Below are 16,782 nucleotides of genomic sequence, written 5' to 3'. Positions count from 1 at the left end.
GCACAAAACAACAAAACTGACCCAATATCCAAGTTAGAAAATATAAAAACTAGCATTCACAAATGCTCAAAACAATGAGCCATACGCCACATCTGGAGCAAACTGAGCGTAGCCCACAGGTGGTTCATCCCCTGATCACATCACATTATCCCCCACAAGTTCACTGATCAAGTGCCGTTAGACTTTGCTGAGCTGGTACGACGATGACCTTGTTGTCGAACAGATCTTGTACATCATGGTGAAGACGAAAGCAACTGTCAGTGTCATGACCGGTTTGTTGATTGTAGGCACAGTATTTAGTGTGGTCATGCTTTGGAGAGATAGGATCGGGTAGAGGCCGTTGTTTCAATGGTTTCAGATATCCCTTCTGGAGTAAGGCCTCTAGAGCCTTTGACAAAGGCATATAAAGTGGGGTAAAAACCCTCTTGACTCGAGGTGGATATTTGGTTTTTTGTGAGCTACTTCCGGATGCGCCGGTGAATGGGGTAGCTATTTTTTACGCGGCGGTGGTGACCATACCTACTTCAGAAGATCTTGCAGCTACATCACCACTGGTGATCGCATTCGAACTGCGAGAAAATGCCCTCCTGGGCTGCTCCTTCTCCTGGTCAATGAGGCCTTGCTTCATAGCATCCTCAATTTGTACCCCCATCTCATGTAAATCTGGAAAGGTGGGAAAGGGGAGAACAATCATTTTCTGCATGAGTTTGGGCTGGAGATTGCGCACAATCATCCGAATTTGATCTTTATCAGTGGGCCTTAGGGTCATCATTGAGGCCTTGGCCCTCCACCGAGTTACGAACTCAAAAAAGCTCTCCTTAGGCTCCTGCCTAGTCGTCTCGAGATCACGGGTTGTTACCTCGATCTGTGTATTATAGGAGTACTGAGCGACAAAAGCCTCGGTCATCTCATCCCAATTCCTCTTAAGATCGTCTTCCAGTTTTGCGTACCAGATGGTCGCCACACCCGACAGGGTCCAGCCGAATAAAGAAAGCTTCTGTAGTCTGGTGAGGCCCATCGGCCTTAATATGTCTAAAAACAGTCGTAAATGCACCATGGGATCCCCGGACCCGTCAAAGCGATCAATATGTGGCATTTTAAAGCGGTCTGGCAGCGTCACGGCCGCATCGGTATATCCATCCTGAATGTCTGGGATGGACTTAACGCCCTGAGATTTCTTGAACAGCTTTTCAAGCTTGCTCAACTTCAATGCTGTGGGGTCCACCTCGGACTCAAAGGGAGAATCTGGCAGGTTGATGGGTGTTTTGGATAATTGGGGTGGAAGTGGAGCCGGTCCTGTCGGAATGTCCGTATCTCCCTGGACATTTGGTGCCTCCTCGGGTGCTGGAACTCCTGGTGGGGGAGGGGTTTGGTGTAAAGCAGATGCTCCGGTTTGCCGCTGTAACCTAGTGATCAACTCTGCTTGTTAAGCCATGACCTCGGCCTGTTGTTTGGCAAATTCGACTTGACGAACAGAGTCCTGCTACATGGCTTTCATGCTCTCCTGGAGTTGACGCACCATGTCTTCCATCCCTGACATATTGCCCCTTAACATACTACCCTGATCTAACTGATCTATCGGTATATCTGTCTCTGTAAAAACAGATATCTCAACCCAACTGCGCACAGGTGAGATGGATAATGACCGCTAATCCGAGGACTGTTGAACTGGTGATCTGTGCCTGATTGACCCTTTTACCTTGCCTCTGGCAAAGGAACACTGATTTCCCTTGAACTGAACCTCTGACCTGACAAAGTCTATCAGCACAAGTCCGATGAACCTTGAGGGATATTGGAGCCTTCTGAACCTACGGTTCCGAGACTACCTAGCAAAAGACAAAACATGTAACATCTCAGCCTGATTTCACCAAAACAGATATGAGCAGCCGAATAACTGTGCTCGAACACTGATCACTGTTCCCCAAATTACTCCTCCAAAACTGAATCTGATACCCACAGATATAACTGATTCTCAGTATAATGATGCTGATGCCCGCAGGCCTAATGCCCAGACTTGCAAACTGATACATGCATTCCTGTAGAGACGCACTCTAAAAGCACATAGCAAGCAAGTGAGAGCTAAAACACCCCTATGGAGGGGTAGGGTTTCCCTGTCCTATTTTGTCAGGAGCTAGGGTTTCACTATGCACACAGCGGTTTCAAACAACCTACAATCGGGTAAGCAACCTATCTTAGTTTTGGAATGGTCACTATGAATTCCGAATATGCACTAGGTCGAATGGTCAAAAGGGGTGCCCCGGTAAAACCAAGGTTTGTATTCCCGTCGTGGCAGAGCCCGCAACCGGTCAGCCTTATGGCACGCTTCTCGAAGCGAGCCTCCGGTAAACCGTTCAGGAATAGCATACGGCAAACACGGTGTCCTAGGCGCACCAATGCACATGCAATGCAAAGAAACACATAAGTGTAGTCAAAACACGATATCATGAGTTCGAGTCAAGTTCTCTAACTCCCCAGCAGAGTTGCCAGAAACTGTAGACGCCCCCGAACGTCCCGGGAGGAAAATTCCCCCCGTTTTGTTTGTTTAGGCTCACTATAGTTTAGGACTCAAATGTCACGGTCCTATATCTAATCTCGCAGAGGGCAATGCAAGACCGACGAATCATCAAAGAGTCCAAATTCGACGAATCGTTTTTAAAAATAGATTTTTTTGAAAGAAGTGTCAAACATAGACTGCTTTGCCAGATACAGAGTCGCCACCTAAATATTTTATTTTGGAAAATTTAGGAAACCCTAACTCGTTGCCTAAGGCCACATGTCCGTCATCACCAAAGTTGTCTTGGCTCGGGAACTTGGGTACGATTGGGGAAGGTCACTTCGTGAACACCCCCACTCGCCCGATCAAAGATCGGCCTCTACTAACCATGAGATCGAGTTTTGAAAACATTATGTGCTCTTAAACCGGTTATTAGCCTAGAATTACTATGCGATGCGCACAACATACAAGTATAGACTGGATTGCCTGAATTGGAACGAAACATTTCATGTTTATTTTGGAAAATGGTTTACTACTCGCAAGTAGGCTAAAATGCAGGTTTTGCCACCCCCGGGTGGGCTTAGAAAAGTTAGTTTTGCCACTATCTAGTGGGCTTAAAACTCACAGTCAATGCATTATTCCAATTCAGATAATCCAACCTTCACCCACAGGCATTCAAGCAGATATATCACATAAGCAATTAGCCTCATGGTAAGCATGCTATCATGACAGTCACTCACACACATGCAAGGATGCTAAAGCATAAACACTTACCGAGTACTCCAAGCCAAAACAGAAGCTATGTTAGAAATCCATACATAATCCTAACTATACAGAAATGCCTAATGCAACACATGCAAAAATGCAACTACAATAGGCTCGGCTATTCTAAACATGGCATATGAAAGGCAACGGATAGCATGTATTCAACTCGGAATTGAAATACAAATGCAGTTAGTATAATGCGCCGAGCCCGGTGCATGCAATACAGATGAATGATGCAGACATGCGAACATAAGTATGCTACTTGAGACATGCCCTAATCTAACCATCATAAGCTGGTAAATAAAAGAGAGAAAGACGTGGGGTTGGAAGACATGCATCACACACACGCACACTTATTACAATTGTGCCCTCGCTCGGAGGGTCCGAATGAATAATACAGTCTGAATAAATAACAGCTACAGCTAATTATTACACAACATTAACTAATTAGCAAACTAGCTAAGTAAGCATGTAAACTACAAGAATGTGACTGCCTCGGCTCTGTTTTGGGTGACGATGGATGCATGCATGCTTGAGTCGCCTCGTCGGGAAATTCCATCGCGATGCCTCGTCTCGCCTCTGTTTGCAATTGATTTTCGAAAGTTGCACAAGGCACCAGAAGGCTGAAACTCCACCATGGGAGGACTGCCGACCGGCTATTGGCTTGGGAAACACCTGCCGACCACCCTTTGTGGTGGATACCAAAAAAGGTGGTCGGCCTGCCAGAAAATCTAGTCGGCCAACCACTTTCTGCCCCTGGATCCTGGTTTTCTACAACACAAAGCAAGAGAGAGACATGGCAAGATGTTTTCAACATATGTGTGCAAGACCACTCTCACTGTCCTTGCACAAGCTCAAGGGAGTGTAGACCTCGATCCTCGTGCCACCAATCACGCATCCTGATGCATGATGGTCGAGGAGTCGAATTGCACGACTTGATATGGAATGAATGCACAAATGAACACGCAAAACCAACAACTCCATCATGTGTGGTCAAGAGTGTCGGCGACCGGGAATCGAGGCACGTTTTGTCACTTTGAGTACGAAACATCCCTCGTTTCCCGTGTTTGGACTAACTCCTATCCCAAACACAATGCAATGAGATGGCATGCACCAATGCAAAACTATCATGCAATCCTAATGCGATGCGACTAAGTGATGCAAACGCGACTAGCATGCACAATGCTATGAACTACATGACATGCACAACGCTCATGAACTATGGCATACTCAATGCAACTAATAACCTAGCATACACAATGCGAGGAATGACATGGCATACCCAATGCACATGACATAGCATGACATGCACAATGCACCTAGCAACCTAGCATACGCAATGCAAAGACCAAACATGCAACAACATGAACTAAATAGCATGCTCAATGCAAGATGGACTTACACCAATATGAGTGGACCTCAGCCACACCCACATCAGTGGCCATTATGATGGAAATGAGACAACCGAAACACATGCAAATATGCACGATGCAAGGGATCGATCCTAAGGCATCAAATGCCACTCTACCAAAGCATGGAAAAGGATGCAATATGGCATTCAAACACACAAATTCCAGCTCTGAAACATGATACAAAATGGTCCCGAAACATGCAAATATGACACACAATGCAAGCTAGGGGGCCCGGGTACCAAAACTAGTGAAGTGCGTTACTCTAGAGATACCCAAAGCAATGCACCAAAGGCAAAACAAACCCCAAACAGACCTTAGCCAGGTCTGAAACAGTGGGAAAATGGCCTAAAATGATGGCTCAGGATGCAACGAAATGGAGCTTATTCAATGGTCCGAAAACAAGGCATACAAGTCCGACTCTCAAACACATTTAAAGAGTACAAAACATGGCAATATGGCATTCAAACAAGCTCTGAAATATGATGTATAATGAGCCCAAAACATGAACACACCTCAGTATATGCATGGAATGAACCTCAAAACTCAAAGTTAAGCATGGGTATTGAACTACAAGCTTGCAAAACCAATATCATTCAACCATGAGACCCAAAAACAGAGCTAGGGTAGTCCAAAATAAGCGCAATATCATTTTAAGGCATGGCTAAAAAGTGTTAAAATCAAAGGTCAACAAAGCATGCAAAGAAAGCTAGTGAACCATGAGTTACACTACAACTATATAGAGCATATGAAGGCTCACCAAACCAGCTAAAAATAAAAGTATGCCATGCCAAAATATGCCCAAATAACCACTGAAACTCAGTCAATGCATGCAAGAATGATGGGCTCCTTTGAAAGGCCAATAAGGGGGTTGTTCTACACATGCATGATGGACACACACGATGGAAAAACCACCTCTAGAAAGAGGTTCTGAGGGTCCTAAAACTCACTAAAAAGAGCCTAAAATGGGTCTAGGAAACATGCAAATAAAGACCCCTTTGAAAGGCCTTGAATGAGATTGTTCTACACATGCATCAAAGACACAAAATATGGCAAAATGGGCTCTGGAAAGAGTCAAGGTAGACCTTAAAACTCACCAAATAGGGCCTGAAATGTGACTTTGAAACATGCAAATGGGGGCCCCTTTGGAAGGCCAACAAAGCCAGTAAAGAGAACAATGGGTGAGAGGGTCACCTCTCTCTGATTTTGGGGCTCAAAAACACATGTTAGCCACTGAAAATCCATTGGATTTCAGTGGCTAAAATTTCAAACCAAGGCCATCAAAAAATGCTCTAGTACATGGCTCAAAACATGAGGAAATGAAGCATGCAAGGGGGACGGTGACCCCGAACAGAAAATGACCTTGAACAAACTTGAAGAGGAGCTCAAAAAAAGACTTTTTTAAGTTTATGTCGAAGTCTAAAAATGCTTGCAAATAGGGCTAAACTATGGCGCAAAACAATGTCAAAATGGAGGAAATTGAGACTTACCCTTGAAGAGAAGAAGACCAGCAGCTTCTGGACCAAAATAGTGAGTCTTCAACCTCTGAAAATCAGCTCCAAGGTGCTTGGATGGATGGTGGAGGTGTAGTGTAAATGGCCAAGAATAATGGAGTGGAGGCTTGGGATGTAGAGATATATGGAGGAGTGTATCTATCTTGAGACCAAAATGTTCAACCCTTGCAAGTGGAGAGGAGGGTTGGTTATATAGAAGAGGAGGTCCAAGGCTTCTTGGAGGAGCCTCAAACAAAATGGCCAAGCTTCTAAGAGAAGCTAAACAAAAGGGTCAAGCTTCTTGAGGAAACTAAACCAAAGGGGTCAAGCTTACTCAAGAATCTTGTCAAAAGGTCAAGCTTCTCCTAGAAGTTAAGCAAAAAAGGCCAAAATTTCTTAAGAAGCCAAACAAAAGGGTCAAACCCGGAGCAAATGCCTCCCAGCTGGCACAGCTGTATGCAACTCAAGAAGGCCAAAAAGAAGATGGTTGGCCGACCAGTTCAAGTGGTCGGCCGACCACTTGCCTTGGTCAGTCGACCAGGGTTCAAAAGGTTCGATGTGAAATGCTGGTCAGCCATACCAGAAAGATGGCCTCCCAGATGAGTACAACACAGCTGTATGGTGGGAGACCAAAAATTGTGGCCCAAGAGAGAGGAAAACCAGCTTTCTAGAAAGGTTCAAAAGGGTCAGGAAGAAAAGCTGGTCGGCCTACCCATATTGGTGGCCTCCCAGATGAGCACAACACAATGGTGATATGGGAGACCAGCAATTATGGACCAAAAAGCAAGGGAGAGAGGAAAACCAGCTTTCTGCCAAGAAAATTGGGCGGCGAAGAGAAAAGTGGTCTCCAAGAAGAAAAGGTGGTCTCCCACCATACTACCACCTTCCTAACAATGAATCTAGGGTCCATGCCAAAAATGAACCCCAACCGATGCAAAACGAGGGTTCGGGGGCCAAAACGCGCAGCCCGGGGCCCCGAAAATAGGCTTTTAGGCACCGGAAGTGGCGTGCGACCACAAAGGTGGTCTCTCGGACCACAGTGTCCCTCAAAAGAGAGGAAACAAGGTGTGTGCCAAAAATCGGAGCAAACGGAGGTCGTTAAGCGGTCCCGAACCGAGGCACACGGCCGACGGCTCCGAAAATCAGAAACTGGTCTCCAAACGGGAAAAATGGCCTATGACCACGAAACGTAACCTACGGCCACTGAGAGATGGTGTTCAAGACCTTTCCCTCCCTTTGGGAAGAGAAAACGAAGAAAATAGGACCTGGTTCGCAAATCGAGGCAAAGCACAAAAGAGCCCCGAAGTCCGGAGACAAGGCTCTTAGCCGAGACCCTACAACCTCGGAATAAGCACAATATGTAACATCACTGAGCGCTCAGTTGGTGACGTCTGAGTGTTAAGGTCAGTCAAAAATGGGGTGTCTACAGTTACAGCTGTCCCTTTTTGGGATAGTTTCGACCTGGAGCCTCATTCTTCTATATATAAAGAGCCTTCTCTATGGTTTTAAAGGTTAGAACAATTTTAGAAAGAGCTTTGGGACCCTCTCTCTCTACAATCATCTCTCTAGATTTCTCTCTCTCTAGAGCTTTTGTGCTTAGAAGCTTGCATACATCAAACTTTAACCTATCAACTCTTAATCAAAGTTGTTGATCTTTGGGATGAGGTTGTTTGAGGCTCTCTTGGAACTCCCTAAGGTGGTTTTGACTTGGTTTTGTGCCTCAAAGTGTGCTTGTCTTAGTACAACGGCAAATACTCCCGTCACAACTACACTTATTAAGGCTCAAAAGAGAGTTGCAGCGCCAAACACTCCCGTAGCAACTACACTTGCTGAGGCTTAAAAAAGATAGTTGCGAAGGCAAACAGATAGTACACAGTACATGTAGAGGGACACGTGGCACCTTCAGCCTGGTGGCTTAAGGCAGAATATTCTATGTGATCCTCCAGGACATATGTCCTCTCTCTATTTGGTCACTTCGTGTCCTCTTGATACTAAGGAAAAGCCTATAAATAGGACCCATTTCCCAAAGTTCAAAAGAGAAATTTTTGGAATTTGGGGAAGATGCTGCCCATTTGTGCACTGCCATACATTTTCTTCTTAAGCTACCTGCTTCACCCTCACCCAGTTGCTCACTCTCTAACTTCCTAGACAGTTGCTACTGCTCATTCTTCACTCATTCCACCATTGTTGGACCATTAACATAGTTTTGCCTCTCTAATCATCTTCCTAACCTCGAACCCCCCTTACAATCTTAAATTATAAAGAAGTAATATGAATTTAATCCTAATCCTAATAATAATATAAGGCCACCATACCACAGTGATTAGATGAGGCAGGCAGACTATACGGGCTACTCTAATATTTAAGTTTAAAAAATAGAAAGATGTTTCTCTCATAAAAATAAATGAAATAAATAATTAAATATATAATAGAATTATGAAGAGAATCAAAAGAGATAAATTATGTAATGGAATAAAATAAAATAAAATGAATTAATTTTATTACAGTATCATATTTTTTTATTAGGATGAAAAAAAAAGTAATTATCTTTTATTGTTAGATAAAAAAGAAAAATAAATTTAAAAAGCCTAAGGGTATAAGATGAAATTTCTTAGGTGGCAAATTGAATAAAAGTGGTGCTATTAACACTCCATCTATTATTTTAGACCCCCCATTCCTTTAGACCCCCGCTTATAAATTTTGAAACCCTTAAAATTTCTTTTCTCCTCCTAAATAATACCAAAATTATCCTTGTAAGAAAATTCCACCCATTCAATTGAATGCACAACCCCCTTCCCCCCCCCCCACACGCAAAAAAATTTCTCTTCCAAAACCCTTAACAAAACCCACAAAAAAGAATAAGAGCCAAGTGTGATTGTTGTCTCTGCCGCTTCATTCTTTTCTTCAGTTTAACCATTATTATAGTTGGTATGCTCTCTCTCTCCCTCTCTCTCTCTCTCTCTCTGCCGCCTCATCCATTTTTTCGGTGATTAATGTTTGGTAACTTGTTTCCGAACAAATAATAAATGTTCGATTACTGGTTCCTGAACAAATAAACAATGTTCGGCATTGTGTTCCCAAATTTCGGTCATATGTTCGAGAGTTCAGTCCTGAAAAAATAACAAACATATTTTATTATTTTTGTCATTTTTTGTAAGAAACTTACACTTACAAGGCCAATCTCCTCTAAGCTAAAAACATCATCAAAGTTATGAACCTTCTCTGAACTTTTATTGTTGTACTCTTCTCGTCTCATGGAGTTGTGGTTACTGAAAAAATTTTCACTCATTGTCATTGTCAGAGAAGTGTAGGTAATCAAATGAGTGGTGCTACATGCACCAATTAGTGTACTAACTAGTGTACCAACACTAGTTATGACATTATTATTGACCCCACTCATTATTAAAATTAAAAATACCAACACTAGTTATGACATTATTATTGACCCCACTCATTATTAAAATTAAAAATACCAAAAATATCTTAAATTATGCCACATTATCAATTGGTACACTAGTTAGTGCACTAATTGGTGCATATAGCATTAGTCTAATCAAATGGTTGCTACTGTTGCCGTCGGAATATTGTCGCCAAAAGATTTTCAAGGTTTTGAGGGTGGGTAAGTTTCGAAAGTGGGATTTTGGTAAGATAGATGGGTGCTGATGGAGGTGAGTACTCTTATAAACCATAATTCATGATATAATGGGTGTGTGGGTTTAATTATGAGATGGGGTGTCCCGAAATTAATAATGTCCTTTTTAGTAATTTTATTTGAGTGGGATTGAGATAGAGAAGACTGGACCGTCACAACGCTAGGAATGTCGGCAAGGAGATCCTCGGCAACAACTGGCTTTCAACCTATTTCCTCGGCAGTCACAGCAATGGTAACACTGGTGCCAAAATTGATGGCAGGAAGAGCAATGAGAGGATTGGCAGGATCGTAAACTGAATGCCTCTGAATCTCAGCGCCTTCTACGATACGTTCTGCTGGCAAGAACATTGGGAGGTCGGCGACAAAGGGTGTAAATCTGGCCTGGCCCGTCCCGTCCCGTCCCGGCCCATGTTAGGCCTTGTAGGCTCCCGTCAAAATTTGGGCCGGGCAAGGCAGTCCACGGGTCAAAAAATTAGGCCCATGCCCAAGCTTAGAGGTATTCAGACCAGTGAGCCGACTTGGTGGGCCTAGGCTTGGCCTCGGGCTTAAGCCGGCCTTGGGCGCGCTGAGTCGGGCTTTAAAATGATGGCCCAGGCCCAAGCCCAAGGGCTCGGGCCTAAACGAGCCAGGTCCACCCCGAGCCACAAGTGGGCTTCGGGCCTCTCACGGGCTACATGCTATTTTTACACTCCTAGCGACGACGTTGGAGCTGTGATGAAAAAATGAGTTGAAATGAAGCGGAAATGAATAGTCGGTCCATTGGGTCGGACAATGCAGCTTGATCTTGCCTGGGCGAAGAAATGACTGGTTGAGTGGATGCTAATGTCCTACTCCTTCTAGGGAAATTGAGAAGTGGGGACCGATAGGTCGGTACGTAATTCAGTAAGATGGGGGCTTTGAGGCTTTCGATGAGCAGGTCCAAAAGCCTTTTCAAATCTCGGCTCGGGATGTAGGACTACCGAAATGACTTACTCGATTGAGGAAGATCTGTAAAAACCGAACAAAAACATGAGCACAGATAAAAGAAATAAGTTACCAAGTGTTAAACAGAAACAAAACTATGGGATGATTAATTTCTTACCATCGTCTTTCCTAAAGACTCCTCAGCGCAGAGGGTAGAGATGAAAATTGTCATCTGGTGTGAATTCCCAGTTTCTCGAGACAATCAAGTAGCCATCCCCAACGCCTTTGTTGTCGTTAGGAAGGTTGGCTATTAGTTTGTACTTAGTGGATCTGGGCTTAAAGTAGTAAGTGCAACCGCTCTTAGATTTAAGGCCACACATGGTATAGCAGTACTGAAGATCGGACAGAGTTATCCTAGCTTTTTCTCAATCTGCCAGCTCAGCAACACCGTTGATGACCCTAAAGGTGTTGACCGCTAGCTGCATGGAGTTAAGTTTGTAAAAATGGATAACTTCCCTAAAGAAGATATCGAGAGGGAATCTGACTCCACCCTCAATGATAGACACTACGGAGAAAGGCATATAATTCTCTCCTTACATCATGGAGCCCTCATTCCCAGCTAACCTTAGTTGAACATCGGCGGGGATAGAGAACTCCCAGCGGAAATATTGTAGTTTGGTTGGGGAGTCTACCCTTCATTTGAACATCCTCATTACTTCGAATTAGAGTATTTGGTACTAGACTTTAAGGAAAGGTGACTAGTGTGGGTCAGTTAGACCCTGATGGCACAAGGGCGAGAATTTTAGTTGCCTAGAGAGAATTGTGTTTCAATTTTCCCAAGGCAATAATGTTCTAAATCAAATCCCAAGCCTAAAACTATGTAGATAAATGAGGTGCAAGGGCAAGAATCTGGAAACAACCAGAAAAAAATAGAAGAAAAATATGATTCAGAATCAGTAAGTGCAATCAAAGGCATTGAAAAATTTGTGAGCATCAATTCGTGACATCTAACGATTGAGTACAAGACAATGTGCAAGAAACGTAAATAAAATAGAGCACAAGAACATGGAAACAAGAACAACAAGAACATTGAAAGAAATCAAAGCCTAAGCATATGGAATAACGAAACTTGAGTATGCAGATACAAATTCAATGGTAACGCAAGTACAGGAACAGATGTAATATAAAGCATATAGCAAATTCAAAAGAGAAATTTATTGAAGAATAGTAAAGAAAGAAAATGAAAAAAGAAGAAATCGATGACTTACAGTGTGAAAAAAAAAAAGAAACGAGCGTCAGGATGGAGTTCATCGGAGTCAGACAATGTAGATGATTAGAATCAGATGATGAAGAGTTCGCCAGCAGTAACTGATGGAGCAGTTATAGAGCTTGAAAACATGAAAATGGCAGTTTCGTAAAGAGAGAAAATTTGAGAAGAAATAAAACGTATTTGCAGAAGTGAAAAGACGAGGAGATAAGGGAAAAGTTTTGTCAAAAATTGAAAAGGCAGCAAAGTGTAATGAAGTGCCTTGGACGACGTGTCTGTTAGGCGACATGGGCAGAAACGACATGACTTGATAGCGCGTGCTTGGTACGGACAAGTAAGAATGGGGCATGTGGAAGAAGCGGTTGAAATGATGGTGCGTGACAGTTCATGCGCAATTGAAAACTCTTGAAATTCTTGAAATAATAAGGCAATATCCTTGGCTAGAGAAGTGGTCTCAGATGAGATACTTAAAGAACTTGGTTCTTAGTTCTTGATTCTTGATAAAGTGGGCAACTGAGTCCTGGTTACTTGAAGCCGACGAGTTATGATCTCGGTCGAAGTAGTATTTGCGTGTTGAGCTGATATATTGGGTGGACAAACTATGTAGGTTCCATCACCTCAGGTTGTCGAGGTAATAGAACCTAGGGCCAGTTGTGGGAGAGTATTTTGCGAATGATGCCACATGGCCAAGATAGTCCTAAGATGTCGACTAAGGTGTTACGTGATTAAGTCATGTTGCCGAGGTGATCACGACATTGCCAAGATGTTCTGCGATAATGCCGGAATCCCGAGATATTCGAATAAGGGATAAGAGTCCTAGAACAGAGGTTCTTAGTCTGAATAAGGATAAGGCTTATGAGGAGTTTATCTCTATCTAGTCGAGAGTTCAAGATGAGCATTGAGCTTGAATCCAATGAAGTGAGGCTTCTAAGGAACTTGATCACTGCCAGTGTAGACACCTCATTTTTTACCGTCCTCAAAGACTTAGTTGTGCTTGCAGGTACATCCAGCCACAAGTTCGATTGCTCGTCGAGTACTCGACTTTCGCGGCGGAACGTCACAGGTTTGAGCTTTCCAAACCCTGTATCCTTTCTTTCTGTCCCATTTTTGGACCATGTGTTGGTCCTTTCAGCATGATTCTCGTGGTTCATTGCTGGCCACTCTCTGCCTCTGCCGGCCATGCATTTGTCCCTGCCTGCCATTGATGAAGCCTGCCGGCCATCAATAAGGCACTATTGGCCACCACTGATGGCCGGCAAAACACCTTGTCTCAGCAGATTTCACTCAAAATCTTTTGAGCTAGCTGGTTTTCACTCATCCCTCCTCCAAATACGTGTATAGAGGGATGAAGCCCTTTTCAAGCTTGTTTAACAAGCTTTACATTTCTCTCTTCTATATAAGAAGAGGCTCCTCCTTCATTTCAAATGTTGGAAAAAAATGAGGGTTTGAGTTATACATATAGCTTTGTATCTATCTTGCCTTGGTTCTTCATTTTTGTGCCTTAAAGTGTAGTTTTGTCTTACTTTAACACACAAACACACACTCAAACACCATCATTTGGCTACTGAGGTGCTTAGGAGCTAGTTTTGGTGTTCTTGGGTTGGTTTGAGCTTGAAAAACTTGCTGGAGTTGTAGTTGTAAAGGTGGTCTTCAAGGGTGAGTTTCTAATCCTTAAATCCCCCATTTTTGCTTAAGCTTTTAGCCCTTCTTGCATTTTGTTTTAAGCTTAACTCTTAACTAGAAAAAGTTCTATTTTTGCATATTTAAAAAGTTTGTTTAAGGTCACTTTTTCGTTGGGGGTGATCTACCTCCTCTTAGGCCTTGTTTTGAGCCATCCCTTTAGACTCTTGTTGTAGCCTTTGCATGACCTTTCTACCACTAAAATCCAGAGGATTTTCAGTGGTGGAAAGGTGGTTTTGGAGTCTTAAATAGAAGAGGATCATCCCCTCTCCTTGCATTGTGTTTACTTGCTTTGAATACCTCATGTGTGAGCATGTTTGTTAAGCTTATGTTGGCCATATCTGTAACAACCCTCATACTGATTACTGATTAATGACTGATTGATCACCAGTTACTGTTAAACGGAACTGATAATGACTGATAACTGACCGATAATTGAACTAATTAAAAGTACTGAACTGACTGACTGAAACTGGAACTGAATTGACTGAGTATATGTTAGTTAATTTCATTCTATCTGTTTGATTGTATGATTATCTGTTCATGTTCGTATGTTTAAACGGCTAATTGAAGGCCTTATCGGCGGCCGAATCTGAAACCGATTAGTGTTCTGTGACCCTCGTAATTTACGTGATTTTATTGTACAATTATCTGAAAATTGATTAGGTATGATTAAATTAGATTAAATAAGCTAATTAAAGAGTTGGATTTAATTACAACCTTGCCACTAAGTGGGCCACTCACACACACACACACATGAGCCTTGTAAACACTCCACGTATTGATTAAACCCACACTTGTTCTCACATTTTGAGCCTCAACCGACCCTAGAGAGAGAGAGGCTTGAGGAGTTGGTTTTCATCTTGAATTGCTTGGAATTGCTTGAGAAATTGTTGAAGTGATTGCATATTTGAGCTCCCTTCTTGAAATACAAGACTTAAGGTAGCTCCATTGTCTTCTTATTCATGTTTTAAGTTGAATCTTGCATGATTTATGTCATATTGAAGGAGTGTAGAGCCAAACATGGTTTAGATGGCGAATTGTAGCTTAATTGTTGCATGCATGTACATATATTGAAGTTTTGAGGTTGTAGTTCATAATGCCTCACATGCATGTCCATCTTTTGGTCATACTCCATGAGTTCATCTTGTTTTTGAAGGTTTGAGCTCTTTTGAAACAGCATTGAAGCTTTAAAAAGGATTTAAGATCATGCATGTCATGTTTGAGGAAATGGTTTGAAATTGGGTTTGAATAAAACACCCTTGGGCTTTGATTTCTCAAATTGAACCTTGATTCATGTTATTCTATGTGTTTATAAATGTTTTTCCAGAAAATGGGCCCAAGAGGATTGGTTTTGATGCTTTTGAGCTTGGTTTTGGACCTGGAGCTCGAATCTGGGATTTCCAGATTTCAGTCGTCCGCTCGAGCGGGGGAAGTGCCGCTCGAGCGGGAAAATCGAGCTTCCAGCATCTTGCACTGTTTTACAGTCCGCTCGAGCGGAAGATTGGGCGCTCGAGCGGAGTCATGTCTCAAGCTCGAGCGGGCGTCGAGCGGGGATTTCACCCATCCAGTACTTTACGGTACGCTCGAGCGGGAAAATTTACGCTCGAGCGTGTACCTTTGTTGCATGACCGCTCGAGCGGGGAAACCTGAGCTCGAGCGGGACTCTGTTTTACTGAAAATTCTGTAACTGTTTTCTGATCGCATTTTTGCATCCTCATCCCATCCTAGGCATTTTTAGGCCTAGTTTAAGACATCTTGATGAGGATATCGTTGTAGAACACACCAAGGCAAATTAGGGATTAAGTTATGCTATTTCCCAACTGTGTAGCTTAGTGTGTGTTCAACCTGTGAACTGTGTAGGGTTGGCGACTGGGGGGACACGCTCTAGCATACCGTAGCCCAGAACTCTGTGAGTAACAATTGTGTAAAGATATGTTCAACTGATATCTTTTGAATACTGAACTGAACTGTTTACTGAACTGGTATTACTGAATGAATGTATGTCCTTTATTTCTGAACTGTACTGTGGCATCCTTAGTACCTACGGTTTACTGTTACTGTTACTGTTACAGAGATCTCTGTCGGTTCCCTCGTGGAACCACTACTGTTTACTGATTGATGGCCATCATTACTGTTCGGTCTTTCAAGACCTACTGTTACTGTTATGCTAATGGATGTACCACATATGACTGTTTACTGTACTGAACAACTGAATGACTGATTGAAATGAACTGTTTTCATACTGTAAGGACATTCATTCTAAACCCCTTTACGCTTTATGTTATTCACTGGGCTTTAGCTCACTGCTCATATATATATGTAGGTGTACAGGCACCAGACCGCAGCTAGAGGCGTCAGGGTTACTCCAGTTTTGTCAAGCCAGCCTTTGTGCCTCACTGCGAGGTTCCGAGTTGCCATGCTATGGCTTGGGGGTGTTTTGTCTGTTTTTTTTCCCCCTTCTGTACCGTTTTACTGTTTTGTATAGACCGTACTGTTTGTACAGACGGAATGTTTTCTGTACTGTTCTGTAGGGTTGAGTCCTTAGTTGAATGGATGTGAATATTGTACATACTGTTCTGTACTGTTTATGTGTGAATGTATGAAAAGCCTTTTTGCATACAGACTGTCACAGCTCAATGGACACTATTTATTTACTGTATTGGCTTCCGCCAGGCCCCGTACTCTGTTTTACTGTACTACTGTTCTGCAGGCCTTCGGTAATCTCGGATTACTGGCCGGTTACGGTGCTAAACCCATAGGGCCGGGTTTGGGTCGTGACAGAGTGGTATCAGAGCGATACTTACCACGAGTTATACCGCACACACGTGTCCAAATGAGCTATAGGGTGTCCTAGAAAAGTTATTAAGGCATCTCATGAGCATGATAAGTGTGTGGTTATGTTATGACTGAATACATGCTAATGTGGTAAACCGTTAAACAAATGACTGCTTATGTTTAAAACTGTTATAACTACTTATAGTGAAATGGACAATGCAAATGAACCTGAGTCCTCATCTACTGAGGCAAGAATGGAAAGAATGGAAAGAATGATGGAACTGATAACTGCTAGACTGGAGCAACAACAGAACCAACCGCCTCCTCCTCCTCCTCCTCCG

Source organism: Camellia sinensis, chromosome 6, assembly GCF_055761805.1.
Source record: "Camellia sinensis isolate YWXY chromosome 6, ASM5576180v1, whole genome shotgun sequence".
Taxonomy (NCBI): Eukaryota; Viridiplantae; Streptophyta; class Magnoliopsida; order Ericales; family Theaceae; genus Camellia; species Camellia sinensis.
Note: the sequence above shows the minus strand (reverse complement) of the source record.